Raw genomic sequence first — 17,011 nt, 5'->3', positions numbered from 1 at the left:
TCTGTTGTTGGTACCCCTGATCAACAGTAATGCTAGCAGTAAAACAGATGGTTATTTTATCAGGTCTCTGCTTGTATCTTGGCAAACACAATACTTAGCTTTCCTTTCCATTTGTTTATTAAATTCAAAATAAGTCCTTAAGTGGAAAAAAAAATCCTTTATAGTCACATGCAGTTTGGCTGTTGTTGAAAATTCCACTCAACTAAAAACATATAAAATCATAACAAGTAAATCATCACAAAAATAAAATCAATCTTAATATATACCAAGGGAAAGTTGTTCAATTGGTGTTTTAATATTCAAACTACTGGCTCATAACCTTTATTATCATGAAAATTAAAATGAATTTACCACAAAATCAACCCTTAACTCAGCTCTTCTCCCCTTATTGACAGTTGTGTCAATTTCACTATCATTTTGATTTTGAGAGAAAAACAGTTAGGCTGCACATTCCCTTTGCCATGTTTCTAATTATAGAATATTGTTCAAATGTGTGTAGTTTTAGAACTTTTAACATTTTAAAAAATAAATTTATATTTAACTATGTCTAAGGCAATTCATATACAATCTATTTTATTTGTTTATTCTTTCCTACATAAAGTGTCTTAAATTATTCCAAAGTTCACTTAGATCAGCAGAAGTTATCTTAAAATTAATCTACTAAGATCTCTTAACATGCAGTCTGAAAGCTAAAAGTTTTATTGTATATATCCCAGTTATGTTTCCTTAAACTTATTATTTTGCTTTCTGCCTTAGGTCTTAGAATCCCAACAAAATGTCCGCAATGTTCCATTAAAGAATCAAATTATAAAACTAAACCTTTCATCAGCTATGCAGTCCTGGAAGCGTTCTATTCTGTTTCATATCTGAAATACACAAATTACTTAAGAAGCGGAAGGGAAAGGAATTCAATGTATCCCATAAATCAAATCTCCAGTTTGAATTCAGAACATACACATTCATGCAATCCTCTACTAATCTTCACACATTGTCAGACTCACTTAAACCTCTTTTAGTGGACTTTACAAGCATCCCTTCAACATGCTGCGTAATGAAATCAAAGGCACATTTAAACTCACTCAAGTATTATTACTATTTACAGCATTAACACAGCTTCTTGTCCCTCTCAGGCTGGTATTTGCCTTCTCAATTCACCACACGTTAAGACTTCTATTTACTCACACATTATATTTGCAGCAAAGGAAACAGAAAGAAATGAACTCAGAAGAAAAACAAGCTCCATTCTCACTCACTTTACTGATCACTATCTATCTATCTATCTATCTATCTATCTATCTATCTATCTATCTATCTATCTATCTATCTATCTATCTATCTATCTATCTATCTATCTATCTATCTATCATTTGTCTGTCCATCTGTCTGGTCATTCCACATGCTCTCGTGGTCCTCATCATAGTGTCAATGCACATCTTGGCCTGTCCAGTACCAGACTCATAGGACAAATCCAGGTTTAAATGTATTATACCCTTTCCACCATTCTGCCCATTCTGATGCCAGCTTTCCCATTTCTACTATGCTCCACAACTTCAGTCCGTGACATTCACAGTTTCCATATTCTTCCCATAACTTGCCCTATAGATATAGAAAGGAACAGGTGCACATGCCATCCAAATTTTATACTACAGCTCTCTCTAAATTGTCAGATCCCCTGCCAACTTGCCTAGTTCCCCATTCTGCCAAAACCCACACCTTAACAGAGTGCCCACTGTACTCCATAAATCCACATCATACAGTCACCAATCCTCTGATTTCGCTCAAGTCTTGCATCCCAGTTTATCATTTACCAAACCCAGAAAGTCATTCCCACCCTAATTTTATTGTACACTTGCTGCCAGTCTGCCCAGTCCTATGCACGTTTACCAGGCTTACTTCACCTGGGCACAAATTCACATTGGGACCCCCACATCTTAAAACATAACTCGCCCCCAACATGTCTTGTACTACACCCACAGGACAAATCCAACCTAATCTTATTCTTATAATCTTATACTTCCTTCAAAATAAATGGAGTTGGTCTCATCCATTACGGGAGATTGACGTCTGAAGCGGAGCTCCGTTAGCAGCGGCTTTATTTTTTCACTTATTTCTTATTATATTGAGGTATCCTGTATTTACCCGACCTGAGGAGTTTCCACTACAGTATATAAACATGAGTAACAAGAAAGAGGGTCATAAAGAACCGGAAAGGAAGCTTAAAGCTACATCCAAATCTAGACAGACATCAAGCCCAAGTGCGAGGTACGGCCTCTCAGAGACTGACCTGGAACAGGCAGGTGAATGCACAGACTTCCTAGGACCACAGTCTGCTGCATCAAAAAATGGGAGCGAGTGATGCAGGTCATGAGAGCTCACCGATTCCAGAAGATCACTTGAAACTAGAAATGGCCTTGCAGTCCATGCTTTCATCTACTCCTCGCGAGCCCGAAGCATCGGCTGTAACTGGGGTTGCCACTCCACCCACAGAGCACGAAAGCCGAAACGATTTTTCCAAACTGAAGGAAATGATCAAAACATTGGCCACGACCACGGTCATGGCCATAAGTGAGCTTAAGAAAGATATTCAGAGAAATATGAAGAAAGAAAGAAGTGACTTGCTTAAGACAAACGAGAAGCTGAGGCTGGTGCTGCGGCAGGATAATAAAGACCTGGAAATGCGTCTATATAATCGTTTTGATGTGACCTTTAAAGGTATGCTGGGGAAAATTGAGGAACACATTCAATAAAATAAAGTCTAAACTGAGAAAACTTGCCGATCTGCTGGATGACGTTAAGCAGACATTCACGGCTCGAACTGAAACAGCGGAACAATTGGCATTTAACGCCGATGGAAAAGCTAGAGCTGCAAATTCTGAATGCAAAAAACTTGGAGACAGACTTGTGGCTCTGGAAGATGGAAGCAGAAGGAATGATATTAGAATCGAAGGTCTATCTGAGAATCGTGAAAGTCCAAACCCAGTGAAATTTGCAATTGAACTATTCTCAAAAATAACTGGAAAGGAGTTTAAATCAGATACTGAGATAGCAGCAGCTTATCACATACACGGATCAAATACCGTTAGACCTAGGTCTTTTATTGTCCGCTTCGAGAGATTACTGTGTAAGCTAAATGTGATGGCACTTCTCAGACACAAGCAAGAGATTATATTTGAAAATAACCACATTTGTATTTTCCCTGATTTCTCTCCCGCAACATCTGCTTAACGTGCAGCCTTCTACAACATCAAACAGCGGTTACGGCAAGCCGATATCAAATACAGCCTCTTGTATCCTCCCAAACTGAAAGTGGATGTTCAAGGACAATACTACGTCTTCTCCAGCAGGGAGGAAGCACGAAAGGAATTAAGGAAGCTGATCCTGATACTATTCTGAAACACAATAGTGAGTCGTGTCCTGTCATGACATGGCAAGGAGATATCACCTGCTGTCTGATCCACTTGTAACGATACGCGTATTATAATTACACATCCTTCTCATTAATCGAACGCTATCTGTTTATGTTTTAATTACAGTTATAGACGTGTGTGTGGAAGAAATGAAAGTTGGGTTTTTTGGGTTTTTTTCTAATACACTAAAGGAGACTATTTAATGTCATACCCTTGGTTTATTGTTACTGTTATTATTGCATTAAGACTTACTATGCTTATTCTGGACCACTTTCTAACACCACTCCCTGGATTTATTATCTTAATACTTTAAGATTGCTGAAGGTTATATTGTATGCTTATAATTTGTTAATGATTATATTTTAGGCATATAGTATTTAGACTATATTGGCAATAGATATCTCTATTTTTTAATCCTAAAACGCCGCTGCATGGGGGCTTGTTTTGCTTTGGACGTGCTCTGCCTCTACGTATGTCAGAGGACCGGGACTGCGTGAAGTGGGGTCCAGCCTCACATGGGGAGGCAAAATGGGGTGTGGGGGGATAAGGGGGGGAGAGAAAGAGAGCAGGCTATATCTAATTTATCCTTTTTTAAAAAATTGTATTAATTTTATTGCAATCATTCCATACAAATCAATCAATTTTTACAAAAAGTAGAATTGAGAACAAGTCGACCCTCACCCCTGAGAGAGAGAGCAAGGCCAACGGAGTAAAATTTAAGGCTTGTAAAGATACCTAAATTAATAAGTTTAATAAGCCAATAGAGATGAATGACGAAGAAAAAGAAATGCAGAAATAATTGCTTCCTCTGTGCTTTAAGAGCTTATTCTAAAATATTACTGATTAGATCCTGCCATGTTTTGAAAAAGTCTGTACTGATCCTCTAACTGAGTATTTGATTTTTTCCAACTTCAAATAGTATAACACATCGGTTTCCCACTGACTTTAAAGAGGAGAGTTTGGGTTCTTCCAGTTTATCAGAATAAGTCTGCGTGCCAAAGTGTAGTGAATGCAATCACAATTTGTTTGTCTTTCTCCACTTTAAACCCTCTGGAAGAACCCCAAACACAGCTGTTAATGGGTTAGGAGGGATTGTGAGTCCAAGGCTGTCTGAAGGCAATTAAAAATTTTGTCCAGAATAATGTTAATTTGGTGCAGGCCCAGAACATGTGACCCAGTGAGGCTGGGACTTGGTTGCAGCGTTAGCAGGTTGGATCTTGCCCTGGAAACATTCTGGAGAGTTTTAGACGAGACAGATGTGCTCGATATATAATTTTGAGTTGTATAATTGTATGCTTTGCACATATGGAGCTTGAGTGAATTCTCTGCATTGCTACTTTCCACTCCTTTTCTGATATATTAATTGAGAGATCTTTTTCCCAGTGTCCTCTTGGATCTTTGAAAGGAGGGATTGTAAAATGATTTTATATATTGTAGAGATGGAGTCTAAGTCCTTGAGATTGAGCAATATTTTTCCAGCATGGATGAGGGTGCAAGATGAGGAAAATCTGGAAGGTTCTGTTTAACAAAGTTCCTGATTTGAAGATAGTGAAAGAAATGTGTAGCTGGAATGTTACATTTGGAATGTAATTGTTCATAGGATGCAAAGACGTTGTCTATATAAAGATCTCTAAGCAAGTTAATTCCAAATTTTTTCCAGATATTAAAACTGCATATGTTTGTGAAGGTTGAAAGAGGTGGTTCTTTGCAGGGTGCCACAGATAGAAGCTTCTCCGTCTTAAAATGCTTTCTACATTGGTTCCAGATTCTAAGTGAGTGGAGCACAATTGGGTTATTAGTATATTGCGATAACTGTGTTTATTGGGCACAGAGCAGGAATATAAAGAAGTACTGCAGGATTTTACTTCTATTGTGGGCCAAGCCTGTGTATGTTCTTCTATTTGTGTCCAGGTTCTTATAGCTGTATATTTGCTGCCCAGTAATAAAACTGGAAGTTAGGTAGAGCCATGCCACCTTCTGCCTTTTGTCTTTGTAGGGTCGCTCTTTGATGTGGATGTTTTGAATTCCAAATAAATGAGGTTATTGTTGAATCTAATTGCTTAAAGAATGATTTATTAATGTATATTGGATGTTTTGAAATAAAAAGGAGCTTAGGAAGAATATTCATCTTAACAGTGTTAATTCTTCCAGCTAGTGTGAGATGAAGGGTTGACCATCTATGCAAGTCTTGTTTAATTTTTTCCATGCAGACGTGAAATTTTGTTGATAAAGAGCTTTATGTTTACTTGTGATGTTTACCCTAGGTATTTAAACTGTTCTGCAATGATAAAAGGTAGGGTGTCTAATCTAATATTATATGCTTGAGAATTCACTGGAAAGAGTACACTTTTATTCAGATTAATTCTGAGACCAGAGATCTTTTGAAATTCTGTGAGTGCTGCTAAGACTGCAGGCACAGAATTTTCTGGGTCTGATATATACAGTACCATATCATCTGCATATAATGAAATTTTCTGTTCCAGTCCTTCTCTGATAATCCCCTTTATCTGATCAGTATTTCACAATGTATTGCCAGTGGTTCAATGGCAATTGCAAACAGCAGTGGTGACAAGGGCATCCTTGTCTGGTACCACGTTCTAGTTTAAAGTAGTCTGAGCAAATGTTGTTGATGCAAACTGAAGCTTCTGGGTTGGTATACAGTAATTTAATCCATGCACAAATGTTCGGGCCAAACCCAAACTTCTCCAATGTAGTAAAAGGTATTTCCATTCAATCATGTCAAATGCTTTTCTGCATCCAATGATAATAATATTTCTGGGGTGTTTGATTTAGTTGGTGAGTATATTACATTAAACAGGCGTCGAAGATTTGAAGATAAGTGTCGCCCCTAATAAATCCAGTTTGGTCTTGTGATATTACGAGGAGCACTTTCTCCATCCTTCTAGCTATGATTTTTGAGAGTATTTTAACGTCATTATTCAAAGTGAAATTGGTCTGTATGATGCACATTGTAATAAGTCCTTATTTTGTTTTGGAAGACAGTGATTAGTGCTTGGCGAAAGGTTTGAGGAAGAGATTGGTTATCTCTGGCTTCTGTAAATGTTGCTAATAGGAGGGAGCTAGCTGAGCGGAGAATTTCTTGTAAAATTCTGCAGGGTAGCCATCAGGGCCTGCTGCTTTCCCGTCCTAAAGTGACTTTATAGCATCTAGTAATTCTGATAATGCCAGAGGTTTATCAAGTTCCTCCACACTAAAAGTGTCTATTTGTGGTATCTGTAATGTATCCAGAAATGCATTAGATTGTGTATTGTCTTCTTTAAACTCAGTAGTATATAGGATTTATAGTAGTCTCTAAAGTGTGCATTATATTTCTGTGGTCGATGATTTTATCTCCGTTCCGTTGGTGATTACTGAGATTGTGTTGCGGACTTCTTGCTTGTGAATTTGTTGAGCTAAAAGCTTATTAGCTTTCTCTCCATGTTCATAGTAATGATGTCTGGATTTATAAATTAGTTGTTCAGTTTCTTTAGTTGTCAAGAGGTTTAGTTCTGAATGCAGAGCCTGCCTTTTCCTATGTAGAGTCTCGCTTGGTAGTCTGGCATGTTCTTCATCTATTCTAGTAATTTCGCTTTTTATCTCTGCTACTTTCTTGGTTTTTAATTTATTTCTGTGGGAAAGATATGAGATAATCTGTCCTCTTAAGAAGGCCTTAAGCGTTTCCCAGAGTATTCCTGCAGAAATCTCTGAGGATGTATTTGTCTCTAGAAGAACTGATTTGTTTGGATATAAATTCTGTACAATTCTCGTCTGCTAATAGAAGCGGGTTGAGGCGCCATCTGCGAGATGAGTGTGTGAGACATAGTGACTTTAGCTCCAAGATCAAAGGTGTATGATCAGAAATAACATTAGCATCGTATTTGCAAGATGTAATTGTAGGCAAGAAATTATTATCTATAAAGAAATAATCAAATATGTCCTTTTAATCCTTATAATTATAACTAACAATGGAACAATAGGCTGCATGGCAATAACTCTTGGGGAAATAGGAAATTAAGGTTAAAGCTGTCTCACTTCCAGTTAAGACTATAAAATGACATTAAAAATTCAGAATCAATGTCTCCATGATGGGACAGTTAACTTTTTGAGCTGGAATGTTAAAGACCTGAATCACGAATTAAAGAGAAAGAAAGTATTCTCTCACCTAACAGGTTTAAATGCTAAAATCGTATTTTTACAGGAGACCCACTTACTAAGCAAGGATCAGTTTCGGCTGCAAAAGGACTGGACTGGCCAAATGTTCCATTCTAGCTTTACAAAGAAAACTAGAGGTGTGGGAATTCTCATACATAGAACAGTACCATTTATAGCATCAGATGTAGTATTGGATCCTGAAGGGAGATATGTGATTGTCATGGGCAGCTGTACTAACTGTAAAATGATTTTGATAAATGTTTATGCACCCAATGTCGATGATAAAGAATTTATGCAAAATGTATTTGCATCCATTCCCAATGTGAACACTCATAAAATTATAATGGCTGGGGACTTTAATTGTGTTTTAAATCCACTCTTAGATAGGACTTCTACCACAGGGGGGATGACATCTAACACTGCAAAGACAATTACACAGTTTGTAACTGACCACAACTTATCAGACCCCTGGAGATTTCTAAACCCAAACTCAAGAACATATTCATTCTACTCTCTAGTACATCATTGCTACTCAAGAATTGATTATTTCTTTATAAATAATTATTTCCTGCCTGCTATTAAACCTTGCAAGTATGACGCAATTGTTATTTCCGATCATTCCCCTTTGATCTTGGAGCTAAAATCATTAAGCCCCACACACTCATCTCGCAGATGGCATCTTAACCCACTTCTATTAGCAGACGAGAACTGTACAGAATTTATTTAACCCCAGATGCAGGAATCTGTGCGTACTCAAACTTCCACGTTCTTCTGCTACATAAATCCCAATCAGCGTGAAAAGTAACGCACGTGCACGCGCCTGCTGTCCCGCCCCAACTCCTCCCAGAATTACGCCTCTTTGAATATGCAAATCAATATAAATAGCCCTTAAGCTCAGCCTTCTTTGAAAAGGCAATGGGAAAGGCACAGGGGAAAATAGAAGAATTTCAGTGGATACCAAGTGGAGGCAAAGAAAAACTTATCATTTGTTGGTTAAAACAGTGGAATAAACAGCAAAAGGAAGTTGATCGAGTGACATAGAGTGTCTGAGAAACTTGAAAGCTCAAATTCACAAAGTCGCGCAGTGCCCGAAATAAAAAAGAAGTCACATATCAAAGTCACCATGAAAAGGCGAGTCGTAGCCCACCATCTGAGTGTCATATGAAAGCTTATTAGGGTACAGAGAAAAAAAAAGGCACACAGTGGGGAAAAAGCATGAAATGTCAACTTTAATCTCAAAATTTCCACTTTAATCACGTAGTTTTTTTTGTCATTAAAGTAGAACATCATAAACTTCATCTTAAAATTATTTAATTTACTAGTTTCTCAAATCCCATCGTAATTAAAGTAGCACATTAAATACTTTGTTTTGTATTTGATCTTCTATGTGCTCTATGTGTGTGAATCACTACTTGCTTCTTAAACGGGCTTTCTCTTCCTCCGACAGGACACAGAGTCCATTACATTCGTGATATTACAGCTCTCTGAATAATTAAAATACTGAGATGTATACTTGATATCATTTTCATGATGATAGGAGTTAAAGCACGTTATTAAATATGGGAACACAGTGGCACAGTGATAGTGACGAGCTGGCGCCCTGTCCAGAGATTGTTCCTGCCTCACGAAAGATGCTTTTTGCGCCGTGTGTGAACTTCGATGAAATAATTTATGTCTCTTTCAAACGTACTAACCTCCAATTCCTGTCCTTCCTTTTCTTTCTCCAAATACCCAATCGCCACACAATCAGCTCTGTAATAGATGTTATAACGCCGATTCTTCAAATCTTTTAAGGAACATCAAAATATCTTCGTAGTACATGTTTAATTATTCTATCCATCTATCCTTCCAGTGTCGCACCAGCCCAGCAAGAATACAGCATGAGGCAGGAACAATCCATGAACTAGCTAGCGCTGCTGCACCGTGTCCTCACATGTTTAATTATTAACAATACAATTATTTAAATGAAGTTAAAGTTTTAGCTGTATAATTTAATAAACATATTTTGCTGCATTTCATCTTAATAATGATATCATCATCATATGTAAATACGCGCTTTATAAAGTGGAGCAGGTTGTGTGATATTATAACTGTAGTGCAAGTTTACAGTGAGGTGATTGTACTAATAAGTACTAACAGTTCTAAAAGGAGCACCTGATGGACTGATTGAGTGCGTTTAGAGTTCTGGGGATGAAACTGTTTGTGAAGCGTAAGGTCCGTACAGGAATGGCTTTGAGACATTTTGCCGTGGCTGAGGCAGCATGTGCTTGATGCTGTATCCCGATAATTCTCTTTCCCATCAGCTGCTGTACTCCTGTGATTTACACTCAGATACAGTGATATAAATACTCCGAGTGGTGCAGTGAGAGTAATAACGCTAAAGCAGTTATGGTATTTGGAATACTATGTCTATTCCCTGGACCATTATATTGTTACAGGTTAATTACAATCAGATGTATTACACTAATAAACAATATGCAGTGTAGAAAGTCCAACAAAAGAAGAAAAAAACTACTGCACAAAAACAGATAAAGGTTTGGGAACTGTCCCCATATATTGTCATCCAGAAGAAACTGATTCAATGTCTTTTTGGGAACAATGAACATTTTACTGTTGAAAAGATGGCATTTTTATAGTCAAAGGATTATGGGACAGGAAATGGTTGGCAGGATGTGACGTTGAAACAGGTGAGGTGATCTTATGGAGTCGGAAGTGACGTCATCGTGGCTTTTGGAAGTGACTTCATTGCGACCATTTTGAACCCGGAAGTGGTGGTAATTACTTTTCCTCTGATCTTCTGTTGATGAAAAGAGATTTAGGTAACTACCATGTGATGACCCTCTATCTCGTGATATTTCACTCACCTTTAGGCTCTTTGACTGCCTCCCAATCACATGTGTGTAACAGCAGTTAGTTTCAGTGTATTTATAAAGCTAAGAAAGAAAAGGTAACCACACAGGAACAGTAGCACTGCTTTGACGCTGGGTGCCGCCAGTCTGCAAAACCGAGCGCAGAACTTGTGTATGCCATGGTATGAGCTACCATGGAAATGTGTGTGGCTTTTCAACAAGTTTAGGTTTTATACATCATGATTTCAGCGTGGAAATGTTCATACGCAACATTTCTGTGCATACACACCGTTTATTCATGAGACCCCTGGGGATTTGTCTTTGATCAACAAGCTTGACGGCTCTCTGTAGAATCAGTCAGTGCACCTCAGTTCAAGTTATCAGTCTGTGCAAGAAGATGGCTGAGCAGTTTAGGAGCGTGAGCATCACTTAAATGGCCCCAAGAATGATCTTCTGGACAATAACCCCTCCAATGTTCAAGATGCTCTACAGTTACCCAGACAATGGCGGTCTGAAATAGACTGAACTTCAAATCCTCTGAACTCCAACAAACATAGAAGGAAGAGAAGGTTTAGTTATCTAGTAAGGTTGACGCCCCACAGGTTTTAATCTGGAGACATGGAATCTTATAATGAGCTAGCAGTGCTAGACTGAATGACACCAGACTCACACGTCTCCAGATAGCATAGGGGTCAAAGTACCGTGATACCAGTTTTTGAGAAGGAACCTGTAGTCACATATCTCGGTTGGAAAGTCACACCTTCTGCTGAATTTAAACACAGGAGACGCCCTCCATTTGTGATCCACAGACCACTTGGCAGAGTCAGAGTTTGGGTTTCGCCAAGCCAGTTGCCACCTATAGGTTAGTGAGATACTCATTGGGTACCAAAGAAGACAAATCTAATAGATGAGACTGAAATCTGTATGGACAATCAATTTCTAGCGATATCAGCTAAGATCAAGAAATAACTCAAATCATTCTGACTTGCATTGACTGTGCAATGGAGAAACTTCTCCAAGTCTCACTAAGTTCTTTCTGTCAGACCTATGACCTATGAATGAGATCCTGAAATAAGATTAATTGTACAACTTAAACATGCAGAAATGAAGTGCCAGAAGTGGAATACAAATTACAGTCCTTCATTTGAGATAACTGAACTGTGAAAGCCAAGTAAACAGACTACAGTGTGAGAACAATTGTAGCTAATTCATTTACAAATGGACGTTTCTCAATGGAAATAAAATGGACATATTTGGAAAAATGGCCTACTACTACTACACAAATTACAGTGTAACCATTAGATGGTGGTAGATTTGCAATGAAGTCTAAGTTGATAATTTCCCAGGCACAAGAACGACATGGACTTGGTTGTAACAACCCTACAGGCAGACTTGGATGGATTTTGCTCAGTAATGAACTTTGCACACTGAAACGTAATCTCTAACCTCTTCTGCATGTTTTCCCATTAAAATATATTTTGTGGTTATCAAAAGTGTGTGAACCCCCAGGATCCCCAAACATATAGCTAACATGAATTTAATCTTTTACTTTACCCTTCAAGCATGGCAGAATGTGATAGAGCAACTTCAACTTAAAGTAAATTTAAACTTAAGTAACTTAACGCAGGTGGGGATGGAGGATTGAGCTTCACAAGTCTGATCCTCCAGTGGCGATGGAGTAAATGTTACTTCCAGACATTTAGCAAGTAGGATGATAAGTTCCAGCTCAGCCGGACTATTATCAGGTTCAAAACGGCAGGACAGGGCATCCACCCTACCCTTCCTCTTACCAGAGTGGTAATAAAATGTAAATTAAACCTAAGAAATAAGAAATGGGTATTTTGCTCCTTCCAGTGCCTCCATCCTTGCCCATTTTAAGGCTAATAATGTATGATACTCACATCATAATTTTGTTCTGCAAGTGATAGTTTCTTTGAAAACAATGCACATGAGTGGAGCAGATCACATTCTGATAATATTTGTGACAGTACAGACCCCAAACCAATGCTTGATGCTGTACTGACTTCAACAAGAGATCAGAAAACTTTACGTGAAAAGCCCAGGAGAAAAGACAAAGTCAGAAAATGAAGCACATTGTAAAAACTAGAGACCAGATAGAGAAATGACAAAACCAGGACTAATAACCAAAAGTCAAAGTCTAAGTTTAGAGCCAAAGTCAATCCCAACAAACTCTCAAAATAAAGCATCTTGATCACAAAGAAAGAATCTAATGTCAGATAAATGAGAGACTGCACCTGTCGACTTAAGCAGTTAAACTGGTTATATAATCGTTACACAAAAGATGGAGTCCCATGAAAACAAGTGATGTGTTAACCTTGACGTTATACAGCATGGAAGAAAAACAGAATTTTTAACATCAAAATAGCAATTCTGAATAAAAAAACTGAGACAGTAAAATAAGTCCCTGGGCCAGAAAACCCAGAACATACGATATGTACTGCAAGTAAGTGTCAATGCAACAGCAATTATAAGAGATGAATATACTTCTAGAAAAAACTGATGTCTGGTCCAGGATGTCTCCATACAGAAGCTCTAGTAAAGAGTCGTGAATCTGTGATCAGTGTTTTTCACACAGAATATGCCGTATTTACCGCTGACCTTTTTTACAAAATATTTTTATTGAAATTCGCTGTGCGTCCGGCTTAGACAAACATTTCTTGGCCAGGTACCCAAGATGCTTTACGAGGCCAGTGTAACATCACATTGCTGTAGCAGCCATGCACAGACTTTTTATGCATACATACTGTAAGATTAATGCAGATCTGCGTCACAAACACATGACGTCATGACCAGAATGCAGAACTCCAGCCAGGTTTCCATCACATTTAAAAAAAAAAAAAAATTTGCATCATTTTCATTTAAAGAGTACATTAGCTGACTGTTATGGTGTATAAAATCTGCACATTTTGGTTTCCATTATATTTTGTTCAAGACAAGACAACAGGTGAACTAAGACAAATTAAAGCAGGTTTTCTTCCCTTACACCTTATTTTTATAACACTTGTTCATAGCTTCGTGCTAATTTGGTTTTATAGCCTGGGAAAGAATGCTGAGCTCATACCTCAGGCTATTGATTACTTTATGGATGGACATCTGGAACAACAGTTTGGTTTACAGCCTGGGACAGGAAGAACTACTGATACCTCAGAGTACATCAAAGGTTTGGTTGTGTGGGAAAACGGACATTGAATTAATTCATCAATCATTTTGACAGCCAGCCAATCAGGTGCATGTGTTGTGAAATCAAGGCTTGACATTTCATAATAAATATGCCTTGGCTTGAAAAGCAAGATAGAGAGAAGCAAAGGGAGAAGAAGAGAAGAAGAAGAGGAACGGACGAAGACGGCCCTGGTCGTCAGAAAGGCATCATGAACATCGATTGCTAAATCAAACGCTTCCCTGGGACATTCATCTTTGTCATCTATAACTTTTTCGTAAGCTTTTTCTAAAGACTATATATTCAGACGTTGCTATCAGTACCTATTTTATAGTATTCTTTGTTCCTGTGGTATTATTATTCTTCTTGTAATAAATACCATGCTGCTTTTAACTTTCAATGCTTTGTCTTAATGTCTAGAGTGATTGAAGTAATAAGTTAGATTTCTTTGAACACCTGGTGACAGCCAGATTTTTGCCATTATTTCTGCGCTGCGAGGTTTATATGGCTGAGAGTGAAGAGCGCTATACTCAACAGAAGGGACAGATACGATAAAGAAGGTTTTCTTGGCTGATAAATGGCTTATAGTCAAGAGTGCTTAGTCTTTGTATGTTTAAATGTATTCTTGTAGACCAAAAGTAATATTTAGGTCTGAGATATCACTAAAACATCGTATGTTGTTCGTGCCGAAAATAAGTAAGTCTCTTGAAGTGCTGAATGACAGGCTGTTATTAATATAGCACTTGTGTGGTTTAAAGTGCTAAGGGTTAATCAGCGCGTGTGTGTCATTCATGGAGCACTGTTGTGGTTAGGGTCTGTGTGTGTGTTTATATATGTGTGTGTGTCTTCATCTTAAAGTGCAACAGTAGACCAACCCGATAACGAACTTGACGAGAACACTTACCCTTGAGGAAACAGGTAAAGGGCAAGTAGAGGGAAATACCACGGAAATACACTGACGAAATGAGAAAATTACGAGCACTGCCACTGGATATACTGTGTAATACTAATCCCTGTGCACTGGCAGAGCTGTGCTGCATTTGACCCACAATAATCGGTGCTGGCAGATGCTTTCCTGGCCCCCAGGGACCCCTACAAGACCACCGCACATTATAATTCACTCAATGCTCATCGCAGAATTTGTTGAGATTCCAGAACATTTCTGCATTTATGCTGAACTCACAGTGAAGTAAACTTTAGCCTGAGATAATTAAAATCAGAATAGACAATCAGCCTGAGAGAGTGAAACACTGATTTTATGATTATTGATTATTCAGTGTAGTAGTGTGTAGTCATCACCCAGCAAGATGTCTGCGTTCTCAAAGAAACTGACAAGGTGGAGACCTCTAAGGGCCAAACAGAATCTGAAGTAGCTCTGCACCGCCACTTGAACAGACTCCTCTTCACCCTCATCTGTAAATTAGGACATCAACGCCAGGAACTTCGTGAAGGGGACATTGATTGGTAAAGAAAAGGATAAACAGTTAATGTTAATGATAATTTGGTTAAGCTCTCTTAAACCTCCGTTGAGTTTCTCCACATAAAGAAGCCTGCTGGACCACCGCACAGCACAGTAAACCTGTTGTCTCAGTTCTCGTAGATGTGCTCCACCATAGATAAAGACAATGTTTGGTTTAGTACTTTGATTTTTCCATCCATATATGTTTTAATTTTCTATTTATTTCCATATATGACCAACCACAGGACAATATTAATAAATATTTCATTATAATGATTCAACCATAAAGTAATGTTCACATATGTGTTAATTTGGTGAATATTACTTTTCTTACTTTTCATATTTTGTATTTCCATCTTTTCTTAGACATTTTCATGTGTTCATTAAGTATATATATATTTTAATATTCTTGTGTCGCACATTTAATTTTCAGTGCAGCTGTGGATCTCCTGTAGGAGTCCGGTGGTCTCTGACTGAAGGTGCTGCCCCTGATGTCAAATGTGGTGGTGTAAGAACTGAGCTGACTGAAAATGGAGAGCTGAGTTCACATCCTGAGCCCTGGGCTCACACCAGTGAGGTGGCTCCTGCTCAGCTCCACCGTGATGCGATTATTAAATTATTTACTTTGGTTCTCCTTTAAGAGATCAGAGGACTTGCATTTCTTGGAGTGACAAATGAAACAGAACTTTCTGTGCCCTTCCGCTCTGCAGTCCCGTGTCTTTATGCTTCACATTTCTCGTGTTCTTCATGGAGGACATTCAGTGCAGCCTGTTGGGGAAGGAGATGGACTGAAAATCACAGGACAATGTGTTTAACATTAATGTCACTGTGTGACCCTGAGCAGATATATAACTTCACAAATAACTGGACTTCATGCTGTGACAGTAAAAGGCACAATATAATGTGAAACTGTGTTAACTATACAAAAGGCCTTTCTGGACAAGCTTATGACGTGGCCTATGATTGGTGCATATGTTCCTCAAACACTTTGAGAGTTTGGAGACTTCTTGTGAAGTTGCTTTGAGGCCATTGCAAAGGATTGGCCATCCTAAACAATTGTGAGGAAAATTACAAGCTTTCCTGAAGCAGAGCTTGAGGAGACAGACAAAGGAAAGGATCATCCAGGACACTACGACACATCATCTACTCCAACTGACAGCAAATATGGGAGCAAAAAAGGAAATGAGGTGGGCAGTGAATATTCTGGGCTTTTGAGTGGCACATCTAAACTGGACAGGACCTCACCAGTCACATTGTCAACCATTACCAACAAAATGGCCAACAGGTCAACAGCATCAACTTCTTGTGGACACACATCACTGCCTTCTGAGCTCCGAGAAAATGAAGACGTGCTGTCTGAGCTGAAGACATTGATTACTGCACTCAGGCAGATATAAAGAAGGAGATAAAGAGAACACACAGCAGAAAAGATGAGCTGAACAGGACAGAAACAATCAGGGCGTACGATTAAGAAATAACTTTGATGTGATGTTAAAAGAAAATATAAGAAAAATACAAGAATAAACTACACCTGGAAGAACTTAAGCAAAAATGTACGACTCGCATTGAATGAGAACAATTGACATCCACCGCAGATAAAAATCTGAATACCTGGACTTACCGTACCACTGTGCACAAGGATTAAATATTAGTGTCCACTCTGAAAGGCACGACAGGAAAAAGAAGGAAAGCAACAAAGAACGATTGAACAGTCAGTAAGTGCTGTACCACAGTATCCAGTAGGAATCGCGCTGTATGAATGAATTAATTAACAGTTATTATGGGCTGTAGAACAGTATCCAGTAGGAAATGCACTACAGGAAAAAGCTGGACATGGAGACAAATAGATGAACATACAAAGGCATCATCATCAATAGAAATAAAATCCTGCAGTACTTCTTTATATTCCTTGCTTTGTGCCCAAATAAATACAAATTATCACCAACCCAATGGTGCTTCACTCACT

At 38.3% G+C, this 17,011-nt stretch overlaps 1 pseudogene; it reads left to right on the top strand.

The window, feature by feature from the left end:
* Nucleotides 1–2,173: 2,173 nt before the first annotated feature.
* Nucleotides 2,174–17,011, top strand: part of LOC120518817 — a 45,751-nt pseudogene continuing 30,913 nt past the window's right edge.

Source organism: Polypterus senegalus, chromosome 1 (assembly GCF_016835505.1).
Source record: "Polypterus senegalus isolate Bchr_013 chromosome 1, ASM1683550v1, whole genome shotgun sequence".
Classification (NCBI taxonomy): domain Eukaryota; kingdom Metazoa; phylum Chordata; class Cladistia; order Polypteriformes; family Polypteridae; genus Polypterus; species Polypterus senegalus.
Note: the sequence above shows the minus strand (reverse complement) of the source record. Positions and strands in the feature narration are given on the sequence as shown.